The 17,233-nt window shown below is 42.2% G+C and overlaps 1 protein-coding gene and 1 pseudogene across 1 annotated transcript in view; one reads left to right on the forward strand and one right to left on the reverse strand.

Annotated features, from left to right (window-relative positions):
• Nucleotides 1–17,233, forward strand: part of LOC124620057 — a 334,068-nt gene that overhangs the window by 6,751 nt on the left and 310,084 nt on the right. The gene's annotated exons all lie outside the window — the stretch shown is intronic.
• Nucleotides 11,260–11,377, reverse strand: LOC124620641 (annotated as a pseudogene).

The raw sequence follows: 17,233 nt of genomic DNA on the forward strand, positions 1-17,233 counted from the left end.
GTCACTGAACAAATGCGAACAGAGCAACTTTCCTACGAATATTTGCAACTAGGGCACTGACTCTAATTTTAAAACAAGAGCGTGCCAGTACAAGACAACAGACAGCGAAAATTCACACAAGAGAACTCGGAACAGAAGCGGTGCTGGCGCTCAGTGCCAGCTGCCACCTGCATGTTGCTGCATTGTTGTCACAGAGCGTTACTTCCTACACTGTTCACTCAGATGAACATGCTCTCCTGTGATCAGGGCCCGTTGCATAATATTCTTCACCGCTATATGAAATGAACATCAATAAAAGCAAAACGGAAACGAGGATAATGGAATCTAGTCGAATTACACTACTGGCCATTACAAATGCAGATCATAAACGGGTATCCTTTGGACAAACATATTATACTATAACTGACATGTGATTACATTCTCACGCAATTTGGATGCATAGATCCTGAGAAATCAGTACCCAGAACAACCACCTCTGGCCGTAATAACGGCCTTGATACGCCTGAGCATTGAGTCAAACAGAGCTTGGATGGCGTGTACAGGTACAGCTGCTCATTCAGCTTCAACTGAGGACGAAAATGCGATTATATATGTTTAACTTAACAGCAACAGGAACAGCGTTAAATTTTTCCGTGTCTTCTGCTGCTGCTAGTGCAGACTTGTATTGCAGTAAACATTATGCGTTTTGACCTGTGTTGCTGTACTTTCTCAAAATAACGTTTCTATTCCTGCAGTAAGTAACACAGGAAAACCAAAGCGTTTCTGCAGCACAACGTTGTAACTGTACAGACTCATTGTTGTTTGTCGTCCAGGAAAATAAAAATACTGCGCCATTGTTTCAAAGATGGCATAAGTAATCGTGTAATAACTAATACAAAAATATGGAAAATAGCGTTTACCTCATACACACGGCCTACATCAAGAATGCCCAAATACGCAAGCACACAATACGTAAGCAAATAGGTGAGCATAAAACATCCAGAACACAGAACACTTTGGTTACATCAGAAGCAAAATCCCATTTCTCACAGATTGCTCTCTGGAATACACGCCATTTCTTCGATAATACGTGAATGAAAATAGTTACTGAATGTTTCGTGAATGAAACTGTTGGTGCAACCAAGAAGCAATAAATATAGAGTATATAGCTAACTCTGGCGCTGGATCTGCGACTGTTTCTAGTTTTAAAGTGAAAATAACTCTTAATGCAATTGTAACTTAAATGTGATTGTAACTGATTTCATGTACCACATGCGGAAGAGAAACACGAGCCTCAAATCAGCGTAGGGCGCGGTCATAACATCGAGTGCTGCGCGTCGTAGCTCGTGGAGCCAAACGTCAAAGTATATTCCTTACTTACCCGGGAATGGAGAGAGGTATGGCTCTGCTCCTACCACCAAACGTAAGCTGGACAGAAACTACATTCTTCACTGCAAAGTTTTCAGAATATGCCCATTGTTTTACTGGTTTGGAAAGTATCACAATAGCCATGGGCAATAATAAAAATAAAGCTAATTCACTATCAAGCTGTGAGTTCATCAAAGTCCAGCGAGAAAGAATGCATTGGGAAGAATATGCGTGAAACCCAAAACAGTGGTCTGTCAGCGGAACTAACTTCCAACATCCTAGGACTCGATCAAATCGACCTTCGTCTCCCTGGTTGGGTACGTGATCATGTGGACACGGCAATTGGACTACGGAACTCATAGCTCTACATTTCGATAACTTAACCAAAACTTCCAGTCGGTGTGATGAATGGTAGGTAGTCTCTAAATGTGGAAAAATGTAAGTTAATGCAGATGAGTAGGAAGAATAAACCAGTAATGTTCGGATAGAGTGTAAGTAGCATCTTGCTTGAGACAATCAAGTCATTTAAATATCTGTGCGTAGCGTTGCAAAGCTGCATGAAACGGAACGAGCATTTGAGAACTGTGGTAGGAAAGGCGAATGGTCGACATCTGTTTATTGGGAGAATTTTAGGAAACTGTGATTCACTTGTAAAGGAGACCGCACATAGGACGCTGGTGCTACCTTTTCTTGAGTACTGCTCGATTGTTTCGGATCCGTACCAGGTCGGATTGAAGGAACACATCGAAGCAGTTCAGAGGCGGGCTGCCAGATTTTGTCACCGGCTCGTTCGAATAACACGTGAGTGCTACGGAAATGCTTCGGGAACTCAAATGGGAATCCATGGAGGGATGGCGACGTTCTTTTCGAGAAACACTATTTCTAAAATTTTGGAGAACCGACATTTGAAGCTAACTGCCGAACTGTTCTGCAGCGGCCATCATACATTGCACCTACGGACCACGAAGATAAGATACGAGAAATTAGGGCTCATGCGGAAGCATATAGATAGTCGCTTTTCTCTCGCTCTATTTGCGAGTGGAACAGGATAGAAAATGACTAGTGGTGGTATAGGGTTCCCTGCACCACGCACGCTACGGTGGCTTGCGGAGTATCTATGTACATGTAGATGTCGTGCAGGGCTGCACACGAAATAGTTTAAGAGCCATATAGTTTAAGATCTTGATAATCCACCGTTTTTTCTTCTAAGTGTTTGCAGTTATTTGTATTTTTACCATATTTAGGCCCGCAGATGAATCGTAGGTGAATACACCCACAATATAGGATGACAGTGTTCCTCACATTCTGCTACAATTGCTCTAACGTGTGGATTTGAATGAAGTGTTAGCAAGCCTTGACTGGTCAAATGCAAATTTACTATTGAGAATAAAATTTGTGCAAGTTAAGGGTCTGTACGTCAGTGAATTAAGGACGGGTGGCGGGGAAGTATAATTCAGTCATGTTTGTGCTCTGCTAGGCGCTGCAATTATCCCTTTCTGTAGCTCATTAAAGGCTGTACAATATTGCAATATTGCAAAATAACGCCAAGACCGCTGCCACTATAAGCAAACGGTACAGTTTCTCGCAGACAGCCTGACAACCAAACAATGCAATATTTACTAAATCGACTGTCTTAACCCATGCACGCAGCTGAGCACACTCTGGGAAAATTATTTCCACGTAGAAACACATGAGAATTTTGAAACTAACAAAAGTCTGCCACAGATATCAGGAGGAGCAAGTTCTCCCTCTCCTCTCCCCTCTGCCCCCTCCCCCACTACCCCCTACTCACTCCAGCCCCGATACAGATGCCTATGGGAACGTGCATGGCAAGGATTCTTCCCATTCCAGATCATTTTTCCATTCTGTGCGCATTTGGAGTGCGGGGAAAAAAGCCTGCTGAAATTCTTCTGTAAGGGCTGTAATTAGTCTAATCTTGTCTTCGTTGTTACTTGAAGACCGATATAGTGGAGACTTAACATCGGTTCCTGAACATTTTAAGCACCCTTTTCTTTTTGATAAATTTAGCGTCTGTCTTCAAGTACCTGAGAATTCGGGTTCTCCAACATTTCCGACGTACTCTCCCGTGAGTCAGACGAACCTGTGACTTTTCCTGTTGCCTTTCTTCGGATACGTCGAAAATCTTCTGTTACTAGTATTTGGCACGAGTCTCACATCAGCAGTATTCTAGGCTGGGCCATACAAGTCTTTTGTAACCAATGTCCTTTGCTGACTGATTTTATTTTTCCGGCATCCTACCAGTAAATGAAAGTTTGCCACTTGCTTTGCCTACGACTGAACTATGTGATCGTTAAATTTCATACTCCAACAAATTGTTGTCGCCAGTTATTTATATGAGTTGACTGATTCCAACTGTGCTTCACTGATACTGCAATCGTAAGATAGTAGGGGTCAGCGTACATTGAGACGGGAATAATTCAGACTCGCAAATTACGTCTTATTCTTCTTGTTTTACGGCCTCTGTAGGACCATGGGTAGCCCCTTCGTGGACTGCATTTTCCTCTTCTTCTCCCAGAACCTCTTCATTCTTTCTCTTCTTCTCTCTCACTCTTCTTCCGAGATCTTCAGTGTCCTTTTCTCCTGTCGGCTCCACTGGTGACACTCTAATCTTTTCCTGTATTCTTCTCTGTCGTTGATCTCCGGCATATTGGTCACTGCATATTCGTTCCTCCAATTTTCCTTTCCATTTCCAACCAGTCCTTCCGAAGTTCAACAACCCACTTGGTTCCTGTTTCTCCCCTTGTCCTCCCTCTTGTTTCCCGCACTCTCTTCGTCATTCTGTCCATACTCATCCTAACTACATATCCAGCAATCCTTGCCCTTTTGAGTCTGATTTCTCCGGATATTGATCCGTAAATTACATCTCCACATCTTTTTAACCTGAACGTGCCTCAGATCTCCTCACTTTGTCTGGCGTTCACTGCGTATGGACATAACTTTTGACCAGAAAAAGCATTTTATCCCATGAACAGACAAAAAAAAATTAAAGTATTGGGATGTAGTAGGAGCACTGTCACATCTCTCCCTGTATTGTAAATGTCACCTAGAATGTTTTGGAACATTGTTCCAAGAAACAGCGATGTAATAATATTATGATGTATTTAGTGCACACAGTCGTGGTCGCATATAAGTTACTTTTTATTTTTAGATGACCGGTTTTGATCTACTACAGAGAATATCATCAGATCTACATTCCATGGGGCAGACCAGTCCGTACTGTCTCGGGGAATCCTGCTCTTGTTGTCCACTCCAGCACGGACGGGTCTGCTCCAAGGAATATAGATCTGATGATGTGAGAGGCACCCACTTGCCTTTCTCATACTGTGGCATCAAGCAGTCAGGCCTGCAAGATGAGTGGTTTGCCAAGCGAGTGGAATCTTCCTTAATTTATCGAGCAACATGAATTCTCGTATCTTACTATTTAGTTACAAATTATCCACCTGTATGAATAATACGCAACGGAAACACGCATCTGACTATCAGTGATTTATAGAACTCTGACTGTACACTACGCACTGGCAATACCACATTTACCTTTTGTCTTTGATTTAACGGCTTTTATATAAATTCGGGACATTACGATAACATACAATTTAATGAAAAAGGCCACCAATCTCTTTCTTTTCACTATTTGATTTATTCCTAAACACACAAATTCTACAACCTACAACAGAATCACATGAGAAATTCCGCCCAGTGGGCATGGCTTTACGTTAGTGAATCTCTATACTATGGTCTCGTAATCTATTTACCGCAACAGTGCACTCCCTGGATCGGATGGTGGATCTTTTATTATACCTCACACTTCGCCTCTCACAATAATCCTCACGAAACTTTCCTCCAGATCGAGCGATACAGAAGGAACAGGCATACCCACAAATCTTTCGAAACTACCTTGCTACTCCCATGCAAAACACACATACCCAAATTACAAGACATACACAACACAACAATATGAAATATTACACAAAGAACGGTTACAACTTCATCACTTTCCGCTTTCCCACTTCAATCAATATTTATCCCAGTTTCACACGACACTGCCCCACTTTGTAATTCTACTTTCCTACTGTGAACTCTGGAGATAAACGCACGTCTTCCTGTGCAACGCAAGCCAAGTGGCGTTGCTGGAAAAACGGCCGACTCACCTTGATTCTCTCTCAGAGTTTAAATTCAGCGTCACACGGAATGATATTTCTTAAATACTTCAACTTATGATACACACGCTATTTCTTAAATATTTCAGCTTATTGTACACACGCTATTAATTCTTAAATATTTCAGCTTATTGTACACACGCTATTAATTCTTAAATATTTCAGCTTAAGCTCACGGAAGTATCTCAACTTATAACTACACGTGGGCTCTTTGTGACCGTTGGTTTACTACAATCCCCTTAAAATTACCTGCCTCACTTTGTAATTTTCCCCACAAAAGGTCCTGTGAAAGAGAAATTATTAATTCTAACTACTCTTAAATATTCCACATCCATACCATGCCTCCACTCTTTCATTCCGGAGCACAACAAAAAAACAGGTCTTTACAGCAGAAGGTTCAGCGGCAGAGTGCTGAAAACATGGCCGTATTCTGGTTCTCTCGCACCTCTCTCGAAGTGGGAGAAGCACCTTGCTACCTTATTGGTCAGCCACATTTCAGACGCTCAAAGCTCTGGTAACTTCCATCTCTTTGGTCTCACCAAAGGTAGCCAAAGGATCGACTCAAAGATGATCATATATTCCGATTCACTATCTGTGGTTAGCAGACGACCATACATTCATTCCTTTCACAGATCTCACCAAACTGGATGTAGGGATTTATTTTGAGGGAGTGCACATGTGATCAATTAAATAAATAAATTGTCATTCTTTCCCACACTGGTATCCGGCTTCGCTGTATTAATTGAAATTGAGTTACTTTTACACAAAAAATGTGTTGTTCTGACAAGAATTTCGTACCTATTTTCAGTGTTGGGCGGTACTGTACCCTTTCAGATGTTCTCGGTAGTGGACCGAAACGGACACCTAAACACAAGAAATAACAAGTTTTATGGGACCACGACTGTGTTTATTAAATGCAATATAACCAAGAAGTCTTAGCGGATAGCTCATTTATCTGCGACAGTGAGCCGGCCGGTGTTGCCGAGCGGTTCTAGGCGCTTCAGTCCGGAACCACGCGGCTGCTATGGTCGCTGGTTCGGATTCTGCCTCGGGCATGGATGCGTGTAATTTCCTTAGATTTGTTAGGTTTAAGTAGTTCTAAGTTCAAGGGGACTGATGACCTCAGATGTTAAGTCCCATAGTGCTCAGAGCCATTTGAACCATTTTTTGTGACGGTGAGCTTTTCGGAGGAAAACGACTGAATTTCCTTCTGACAGGATTTTGCTTGATGAAAAGAATCGCTAGTAGCTGTAAAAGTAACGAAGTATTAACTTACTTTTTTTAATGCAAGAAATGATTCATTGACTAAGTATTTATCAAGATGAACCTGGGGCTAGTCACTTTACTTAACTGTCTTTGAAGTAAAAATAGCAAATATATAAAATGAAGCTGACTCATAACTTTAGCAGTGAAGGGGATCAACATGATAAATCAGGTGGGACTTTCATTCATTGGCGAGGGAACCCGGCTTCTGTTCCAGATGTTGCCGCACTTATCATCTCAGCGCAGAACTGTCATATCTTACGAGAACATAGAAAACTAACAACTGGGTACCGCTGTCAGCAGTTGCAAAAAATGGTTCAAATGGCTCTGAGCACTATGGGAAACATCTTTGGTCACCAGTCCCCTAGAACTTAGAACTACTTAAACCTAACTAACCTAAGGACATCACACACATCCATGTCCGAGGCAGGATTCGAATCTGCGACCGTAGCGGTCACGATTCCAGATTGAAGCGCCTAGGACCGCAGGGCTACTCCGGCCGGCTCAGCAGTTACAGAGCCCGTGATACAGCGAGTGACAAAAAAAAAAAAAAAAAAAAAAAAAACGAGCAAGATTGAACACACCATTTAATATTAAAGAGGAGAGTGGAAAGAAAAGTATCAAGTGATATACGTATGGCCGCAGGGTTTGACTCTTTTGTTGACGCTTCTGTCTACCTCTTCCTTTCTCACAAGTGACAGCTCCACTGCAGTTTCACACCGAAAGAAAAATAAAAAAGTCTGCGCTATACTTTTTTACAGTAACCAATGTATATCTTCAGGGCTATTCATATTACCTTGAGTGTGTCAGAACCGCGTTTCAGCAAGTTGTAAGCCTGAATGAAAATCTGCAGGCAGGAATACCGACAATAACAGGGCCCTCGTTCTAGGCTCTCCATAAATCAGCTGCAGCCGGGGCCTAAATAATTCACGCGGCTCACAGGAGCCACGCTCAGAGGTGAATATGCTGCATTGTGGCTGCCAGCGAGGTGCTGCTAATGCAAGAAATGGCAAATTCAAGGGCTGCCGACTTTTTTTTTTTTTTAAGAAAAGAAAAGAAGAAAGATCTACACTCGGCTGATTAAAACTGTATGCAGGTGCGGGATTCGAATGTAGACTCGTGTTGCGTCGAGGTAACACTATTAACTGAGCTCACCGTACTGAGTACTGAGAGGGTGAATAACCGAACTCGACACCCCATCTAGCACACAATTTTAACTTTGCGGAAAGTTTATTTTACGACAAACTTCCTGACTAAAATTTCATTGAGAATCAACGTACATTCCTCGGCAGGTCATGCCTGGACATGAAACATGTAAGGAAGAACGGAAAGTATTTCAAGCGATTTTGACGAGGTGCTATCTCTGATATGGACAAACTGCTAAACAGGTCAATCAGTTGGACCCAGCGCACAGCTCTTCCAAAATGAGGTTCGCAACTGCTCCATCTTGATCGGTAACATATTTCCAAGTCCAAGGACGTCATACCGACGGCGTACCTTCAGTCCCCTAGACTTAAATTATTCAAATTTTTTTATCAGTCATATCGCGTATGATTTGTAAGCTATATCTGGCTTCTATAACGCATTTAAATAGAAATAGCTTTATTATCTATATCTTCATTTTTAACCGTTCTCATATATAACCACTAGCTGGCACCGCAGTTGCTTGTCGTATTCTGCCAAGGCTATCTGAACGTAATTAGTATGTCGAAACCACTTATGGATGTATAAATTACACACGATTATCACTGATAATAAAGCTACTACACTAATAGCTATACCAGCCTATGTTAGATATAAATGGAATGATCAAAGTGATTCCTCCGTTTTCCATAGTGATTGGGGCCGTCTGGAGACTGAAAACGGCACAGAGAATGGCGTGATACAAGTCATTACTACGATAGCTAAAGGCAGAATCATCAGCAAACGGTTCGCGAAGAACGGCAGCATAAGACAGTGGACTTAAAACGTCTCACACCCATGAATTAACTACATTACCACACTATCAGATGTTAGTACGTAATAGAGCTTCTCTGGGCATACGTATTTTTACGGTGTTAATAAGATCATCAAGGATAGCGTTTCTGAAGAAGAGAAATTTGTTAACATCGAATATAGATTTAAGTGTCAGGAAGTCGTTTCTGAACGTATTTGTATGGAGTGTAGCCATGTTTGGAAGTGAAACATGGAAGATAAATAGTTTGAACAAGAAAATAGAAGCTTTCGAAATGTGGTGCTACAGAAGAATGCTGAAGATTAGATGGGTAGATCACGTAACTAATGAGGAGGTATTGAATAGAATTGGGGAGAAGAGGAGTCTGTGGCACTACTTGATAAGAAGAATGGACCGATTGGTAGGACACGTTCTGAGGCATCAAGGGATCACAAATTTAGCATTGGAGGGCAGCGTGGAGGGTAAAAATCGTAGAGGGAGACCAAGAGATGAATACACTAAGCAGATTCAGAAGGATGTAGGTTGCAGTAAGTACTGGGAGATGAAGAAGCTTGCACAGGATAGAGTAGCATGGAGAGCTGCATCAAACCAGTCTCTGGACTGAAGACCACAACAACAACAAGAACAGCCTTTGCACTTGACGATAGCGAAGTTGAAATACGTGTATTCCTCTTGTCAGTCGGAAGGTTTTGGCGATAGGTTTTATGTTATCAGCGTGCCCCTTGTAAGTAAAAGTTCCGAAAAATTGAGTCAAATGTGCGACAGTGCGGCAGTAATATTGCTTAAGAATTCCGTATGTCACTTGTGAAGTTCTGGGTTGAGAGAGACACTGCAGTAGAAGTTACCCAGTGTCCAATACCTGTCACAAAACAGCAATCCACCACGCACAAAAGAAGTCGGCTTACTATAAGATGCACATAAAACATAGTTGACTGTAGCTTTAGACTGTAATTGAATGGAATAGTTAGGACGCCGCTTTTGTCCGTTGGTGAATGTCGACGAACTGATGATGATAAATATGATGCTGAAATACTAAAAAGATTTCATTAATATCAACGACACCGGGAGCATTTACATTTCCCTTGTATTATGACCGCAAATAAGGCAGTGTTTACGAAAGAAGGCTAACACAGAATGACTAGACTCCATCTAAAAATAAGCAGCCGATAGCAGAACCCCATTTACTTCAACTATAAGTGACATAACAGCGTGGAGGACTACCTCCATCTTTTCTATCGCAATCAAAAGTAGTACAGAAAGGACCAATCCATCGGACTCATCTTGCAGGTCGCGAATGCAAGGATGCCTGGCGGTTTCCGCCTGACTCGGCTTCATTTCCCACTCCAGCTGGAACCTCTGTGCTCGTCCTTATTTTCCATAAGGGAGAAAAATTTACGGGCCTCGCAGTGACAGATGTGAGCTTGGAGTTGGTACGGTTAGGTATGTATGCCAGAAAAAACTGAACGCAATTAAAGATACGTCTCTTGTTAGTCACGTGAAATTTTCCACAAATCAATACGCCGTCGACTGTGAACACTAAGATGACGGAAAAGGAAGACGTTCAAGATTTCTGAATCTACAAACAGTGTTTGATATCTCCGACAGAAATCGATATGAACGGAAACGAGGTCGATAGAACCAGGTGGGCGCCACAAAGCTTGATTACTGGTGTCGCCGGCTGCTGCCACGTGGGATGATTCTCCGAATACTGACTGGGGAGTCGTACTGCACCTCACATGATCCTAATGTTGCATTTACGATTGCATCTTTTGTACTGCTTACTCGCTTACATCGGTATCTCATGAGGTCCTGAGAGTCGCGACAGGATAACCAGGTGAGTACAGCATTTCTCCACCTCTGAAAAGAATTTGGCTCAGCACCACGCCGTAGTTTATTAGCAAAAGGACGGTCGTGTGGAGAATCAAACAACACTTGCGAGCAGATTGCGGATTCCTTTGAAGGGAGATGCAGCGTTTTTACCTTGGCTGGAGAGCCAGCGGAAAGAGTAGAAGTAACAACAGAGTTGCCTTAGAGAGGAGTGTTGATACCCTTGCTGCTCACTTTGTATGTTAATGATGCTCTAGCCAATGTTAATAGTAATCTCATACCTTTTGCAGTTGATGCAGTTATTCAAAATGAAGTACTATCCGAAAAAAGACTCCAGAAATATGTACAGGAATGTCTAGATAAGATTTAAAAGGGCTGCGCAGATAGGAAACTTGCTTAAAATGTACAGAAATGTAAAATAATGGGCTTCACAAAACACTGAAAAGATGTGCTGTATGACCACAATATCAACGAGTCACAATTGCAATTAGTCAACTAATGAAGGCCCAAAGGTACCGACTGGCTGCCGTGTCACCCTCAGAACACAGGCGTCACTGGATGCGGATTTGGAGGGGCATGTGGTCAGCACACCGCTCTCCCCGGACGTATTTCAGTTTCGGAGATCGGAGCCGCTACTTCTCAATCAAGTAGCTTCTCAGTTTGCCTCACAAGGGCTGAGTGCACCCCGCTTGCCAACAGCGCTCGGCAGACCGGATGGTCACCCATCCAAGTGCTAGCCTAGCCCGACAGCGCTTAACTTTGGTGATCTGACGGGAACCGGTGTTACCACTGCGGCAAGGCAGTGGACGTAATAATTTGTGGGTAGGCAAAAGGGAATGCAGACGTCAAAAATAATAAGATTGACAGGAAGATTGATCCACCAAGCGGGAATGGCTGACGACAAAAGCAGACCATGTGGCAAGCCAGTACCAAGCAAAGAAGGGTTAGCTGAATGGTGGAAGGAATATATAGAGAGCCCATTTAAGGGAAACAAACTTAAGGACAGTATTTTGAAGAGATAAGAGGAAGTACTTGAAGATAAGATAGGAGACACGAAACTGCAAGAAGAATTTGATAGAGAACTGAAAGAGCTGATTAGAAACAATGCCCATAGAGTAGAAGGCACTCCCTCAGAATTATTGAGAGCGTTGGTTGACCCAAGGTTGATAACACTATTTGTCCTTGTGTGCAATACATGTTAGAATTAATGTTTAGGGAGAACAAATAAAGACTGTAAGGTTTGTCAGTAACATCGTAATTCAGTCAGAGACGACCAAGTACTTGGAAGAGCAGGCGAACGGAATGGATGGTGTCTTAAAAAGAGATTAGATTACTAAAATCTACAAAGGGAAAACAAGGTTATTGGAATATAGCCGAATTAAACCAGGAGATGCTAAGGGATTTAGAAATGAGATACAAGTGGGAGATGAGTTTTCCTATTTGGGCAGCGAAATAACTGACGATGGCCGAAGCAGAGACGAAATAAAATGCAGATTGGCAATAACAGGAAACACATTTTTGAAAAAGAGGCAGTTGTTAACATCAAGTATAAATGTTACAAGGTTTTAACTGGAGATATTTGTATGAAATGTAACCTTGCACGGGAGTGAAATGTGTATGGTAAGCAGTTCACACAAACAGAGAATAGAAGCTTTTTAAAAGTGGCGCGTCAAAAGAATGTTGGAAGTTATATGTGTGAGATGAGATATCAAATCGAATTGAGGAAAAATGAAGTTTGTAGCATAACATTACTAGTACAAGGAAGCGGTTGCTAGGAAACATCCTGAAACATCAAGGAATCGTCAGTTTGGTAAGGGAAACAAGCATGGGGGAAAAATTTGTAGAGAGAACCGAGGCTTGAATGCATTAAGCAGTAGGTTGTAGTCATGTAAAAATGAGGAGGCTTGCACAGGATAGACTAACGTGGACATCTGTATCTATCATTCTTCAGGCTGAATAAAGTGGAAGGAACACATGTACCCACTCGCAGGTAAAACATGTAGCGAACTTTTGTTATGATTCTGGTAAAGTACAATCTGATCACAAATGAAACTGTTTAAAAAGCATTAATGCAACGCATCCTGGAATAATGCTCAAATGTGTAGGAGCCATATGAATTAAGTTTAAGAGGGAGTATTGAACGTATGTTGCAGTATCTTTAGCGCTGGAAATCCAGTCATTTAACCTCAGACCGGACATTATTTTGAAGTGAGTTGCATCGAAAATATGAAAACATAAAGTTTTACTTAACTGATTACCTTGATGTTGGTGTCATTGTCTTCTTTAGAGGCGTGGTAACTTCCGCAGGTTTTCTTCTAGTACGGAGCAAACTAACTAACGAAAGGATTGTGAAAATAGGATAATTTTCGAAATACTAAATGAAGTAAAGTATCTGAACCATTAAACGTTTGTATTCAGCAACATTTTACATACTATGAGAGCACAATTTGAACTAACAAAACAAATAATGTATCTGCCTTCGTTAGCCTCACAAAACGACTCGACTTTCGTTTACACCCGCTTCCCGTCAAGTCTCTGCACAATGAAGAAGACCAGAGATATTACAGAAAGCAAAAAGTTTAAAGTTTTGTCAGAGACAATCACTGGTACATATTTAGCAGCATGTATAGAAATCAATTTACATTACTTTAAATACGTGGAATATAAATATTTAGGCCTGAAATAATTGGTGTTTTTAAATACGTGGAATACAAATATTTAGGACTGAAATAATTGATTTTTATATGGTCATATATTTTTGTATGAATTTTACAATATGTAATTGAAGATAGCAATTGGTTCAAATGGCTCTGAGCACTATGGGACTCAACTGCTGTGGTCATAAGTCCCCTAGAACTTAGAACTACTTTAACCTAACTAACCTAAGGACAGCACACAACACCCAGCCATCACGAGGCAGAGAAAATCCCTGACCCCGCCGGGAATCGAAGATAGCAATTCCGTATGGTATCTTGGGATTCCTAATGCGTCATTACACTGATTGCATTATAATACAAACAAGGACAGCACGGAAGCTCACAGGTTCATTTGGGTCACTGCAGAGTACTACAGAAATGTTGTATACTGAATTGGAGACATCTGATAATAGACGCCAATTATCCCACTGTTAGTGGACGTGGTTGAAAATATTTGAGTATTGGATGGATGGATTTTGGAAGCAATCATAGTTGATTCGATCGTGTTTGAGGCTAATAGTTATCTTGCTGTTGAATCTAAATATTAATAGCTTTTCGAACTGTCACTGTGTTATCATTCCGTAGCGAATGTCAGTTGATTAGTTCATTAACGCAACACGAACAACCGTCGTTCTACAATTAGCCATAGAGGGTAAACTTGGGGATAAGCCAGCACATAGACGAGATAATATACATTTAGACCATCTTAAAATCATTCTCTCAAACAGGGATTTTGACGTAGTGACAAAAAACCACAACCAACTACAAATAACTCATAGATTACTGATGTCGCATTGGTTGTTGTATGTATGGCATATTTTGTAGGGGCTGAAGATGACGTTGTTAAAACGTTGAAACTAGTTCCCAAAATAAAATCGACACCTTAAATACAGCTGGAAGAATTTCTTCATTTTTAATATAAATTTGAATTAGGGATCCTTCCTCTGTCACTTAATGCAGAGTGCCTCGCTGTAGCCGCCTTCCATCAATCTAGAGCCCCAAGTGTTAAACGGTGGAATGTTCTATTCGAAGTTCAGAGGCTACTGTTTCTGCTTCAGTTTTTAGCCGCCGCAGTACTTTGCGAGGTTTTGCCGGAATTGCAGGCGTGCCGACAAGCACAATTCCAGCAGCTGCAAAAAGATGCCGCAGGACCGGACGAGCTGCGCTTTTTGTGGTGGAGAACTTGTGGAGAGTTGCCGAGGGGTCTTTCAATAATGTCGTGATGGATAAGACGAAGGAAAATCAGTGAAGGGGAAAGATCCAATCGGAGCAGATGTTAAGTCAACATGAAAATTTGCAGAAGTACGACAGTGCACGGCATGTAAATTGTAATGTACCATATCACTGAATTTCCTGTCATTCTGTACTCTGCGCAAATAGTCTCCCTGTTTCAGTTGTTAACACTTCTGGCTACTACCACTAAAGCAATGGAATCGATTCACAGTGGCCACTACATGTGAAACATGGCCCACTCAGCGTCTCGTTACCGAGTGGGGAGCTGCTTTATAAAACGTGTAACGAAGGAGAGGGACACACAAAGATGTGGAGGCATCAGATCTAAAGTCTTGCAATAGTTCTTCTTCGTCTGCACGTATATACTCCTTAACCAGCTACACTGTGCACGGCGGAAGGAACGCATACCAGTGTTATCGAATATCCGTCTTATTCCATTTATCTGTTGAATGAAGGAAATTATCTAAAGATATACCTTTGCATGTGCCATAATCTGTCCTATCTTATTGTCAAGGTCTTATCGCGAAATACGAGGGTAATCCCAAAAGTAAGGTCTCCTATTTTTCTTGTAAGTACATAGACCTGTTTATTTCTACAATGGTTTACAGCAGTTTTCAGCTTGAACATTTAGCTAGTTTTCGACATAATCATCATTTCTGTCGATGCATTTTTGTAGACGCTGTGGCAGTTTTTGTATGCCCATGTCATACCAGCTCGCCGCCATGCTGTTCAGAAAATTATGAACCTCTTCGTTCACCTCGTCGTCGGAGATGAATCGCTTTGCGGCCAAATGTTCTTTTAAGCTAGGGAACAGGTGATAGTCACTGGGCGCCAGGTCATGACTATAGGGTGGGTGGGTGATTATGTTCCACTGAAACTGCTGCAGGAGAGCAACGGTTAGCCGAGCGATGTGTGGGCGAGCGTTGTCATGGAGAATGTGTGCGCCCTTTCTCAACATTCCTCTTCTCCGGTTCCGAATCGCCCGTTTGAGTTTTTTCAGAGTCTCACAGTACCTGTCAGCGTAAATTGTGGTCCTAGTGGGCATAACATCGAACAACAATACCCCTTTCCTATCCCAAAAAACGGTTGTCATGACTTTACCGGCCGACTGTGTTTGTTGGAATTTCCGCGGCTTTGGCGAAGAAGGATGCCGCCACTGGCGTGATTGTTGCTTGGTCTCAGTTGTAAAGTGGTATGCCCAGGTTTCGTCACCCGTGACAACTGAGTCCAGAAAGTTGTCCTGTTCGGCTGCAAGGCCGTGAAGAAATGCGCGGGAAGCATCAAATCGTTGCCGCATATGGTCCTCAGTCAGCATGCGTGGCACCCATGTTGCGCACACCTTCCGGTAGTTCAATGTTTCCGTTAAAATTCTGTGAGCGGTGCTTCGGGAAATCTCAGGAACCAAGGTGCAGAGATCATCCAGGGTGATCCGCCGATCCTCACGCACGCTTTGCTCAACCTTCAACACCGTCTCCTCAAAAATAGACGGTCTCCCACTCCTTTGTTCGTCGTGAATTTCGGTCCGACCAGCTGCAAACTCTCTACACCACTTACGAACATTTTTGACATCTATGCACGACTCACCATACACTTCCGTCAGTTGCCGACGGATTTCAGTCGGTGCAGTGCCCTTTGCGTTCAAAAACCGAATAAGTGCGCGCAAATCGCACTTGGCTGTAACACCCAACGGGAGCTCCATTCTCAATGACTGCCAAGCCATGACAGCGCCTCAGTGTGGCGTGTGCATGTTTACACACAGCGCGTGAAGCACTCTTCTTAACAGTGTGACCAACTGCCGCACAAACAGAGTTTTATACTTATAAAAAAAATAGACCTTACTTTTAGGGTTACCCTCGTATATAATGATGTTAGCTCAACAGTCGCTCAGACTTCCTCGAATGCAGGTTGTCTAATTTTATTCAAATGATTCACTCAGAACTACTCAATTTTTCTTCTAAGAATTCTCACATAAGTCGCTGTGGAATTTTAATAAACTTTTAAAAGGGCTATATGGATTAATTAAGAACCTAGCAGCACATGCTCACATTCAGCCAAATTCTGTCGTTTTTTAGGACTATATTCTAGAACTGGTCCCACTAGTGCCTTGATTGCGAGTTTCTTTAGAGATGCATAGACTTTCCCAGAACCTTTCCACCAAATCAAAACCTTTCACCTACCTTCCCTAACACACAGATTTTATGTTGTTACCAGCTATTACCCCTGGCTGCACTCACCTATCAGTTTTGTTATGATGAGCGATGTTGAATAAGTAAGCTACTGTACTTGCAGTAACATCCGCTATCGTCACGTGTCTGCCTGTCTGGATAACAAGCTGCCCCAGAAGAGAATACAGGCGCCGCTCCTGCCAGCCTCGGCAGCACAGTACTAGACCGGCACCAGCAGATTGGCACCTTAGATGTCGGGTACTAGTGGAGCAGTTATTAGTGATCCATATTCATGGATATTGTATATAGTCAAGGACAGTGACTTATTTGCATGTCGCCCATCGCTTGCGACAACTAGTTGCAAATACGAAGTTAAGTATTGTCAATCTACTTTATTACAATAAAAACCATTAATGTGATTTGCTTGAATTGTTCTATACCTGCCTGAGAAAGCAGCATCCTTTAGGCACCCTATAAGAGACGAGTGGGGAGAACCCCACAGTGTGGAAGTATGTATTAAACACATTGAGGAGTGTATAAGAGTTCTAGTCATTATTTTGAATCGTACCA

Source organism: Schistocerca americana, chromosome 6, assembly GCF_021461395.2.
Source record: "Schistocerca americana isolate TAMUIC-IGC-003095 chromosome 6, iqSchAmer2.1, whole genome shotgun sequence".
Classification (NCBI taxonomy): Eukaryota; Metazoa; Arthropoda; class Insecta; order Orthoptera; family Acrididae; genus Schistocerca; species Schistocerca americana.